This window comes from Mus pahari, unplaced genomic scaffold (genome assembly GCF_900095145.1).
Source record: "Mus pahari unplaced genomic scaffold, PAHARI_EIJ_v1.1 scaffold_5705_1, whole genome shotgun sequence".
NCBI lineage: Eukaryota > Metazoa > Chordata > Mammalia > Rodentia > Muridae > Mus > Mus pahari.
The window spans coordinates 116,068-116,891 of NW_018392381.1; the positions used below are offsets into that span (position 1 = coordinate 116,068).

Genomic DNA, 824 nt, shown 5'->3' on the forward strand with positions numbered 1-824 from the left:
CCCTGGCTTTCCTGGAACTCACTTTGTAGACCAGGCTGGCCTCGAACTCAGAAATTCGCCTGCCTCTGCCTCCCAAGTGCTGGGATTAAAGGCGTGCGTGACCAAGCCCAGTGACTTCGCATATTCTTATACTTGGAAAATCCTTTACATCAGTGATTCTATGCTTCTTATTACAGCTTAAATTTGAAGCGCGAGATGTGGTTTACAACTAACTTCAAATGGATCTTAAATGGCCAGGATACAAAGTCTAGGAGATAAGCAGAGAATCTCGGCCTCTCCGAATTTGGCCTCTTGCTAAGGATGTTTCTACACGCAAGTGCTTGCTTCAAATACTTTGTGCAGGTGAAGTTCCCACAATGAAGTTATTCAGATGCCACCACTATGTACACCTAGTGGCCAAATCCTCATGGAACCTCACAGATCGCTTCTAGTTTCCACCCAACCCAGGGGAGGGACCACTATCAGGACTCCTGCTTCTCAGAACACTGCTCCTTCAGGTTAGGGGCCGTGGTCCCATGCTCACCATCATGAGACTTGGTAGCTCGCCTGCAGTCTGCGAAGGCACCCAGCATCAGAGGTCACAGCACATCACTCCAACCACAGATGCCGGCTTCCCAATGCTGCTGAACTCGCAACAGGAAACAAAACACCCGGAAGAGCCCTCCTCTTCGCCTAATTGGACAGTTTTCCTCGAGGCGCTAATTGGCCAGTGATTCTTGAGTGACAAGAACCCTGACCTTAGGGATAGACTGTGCTGAAAGCTTTCCTCTTAGGGCTTCCTGCCGCAGAAATTCAGTCCAGGACGAGACAATTTTCAGATTTGC

At 49.3% G+C, this 824-nt stretch overlaps 1 pseudogene; it reads right to left on the bottom strand.

The window, feature by feature from the left end:
- LOC110314983 overlaps nucleotides 1-624 on the bottom strand; it is a 22,686-nt pseudogene extending 22,062 nt beyond the window's left edge.
- Between the last annotated feature and the right edge of the window lie 200 nt (nucleotides 625-824).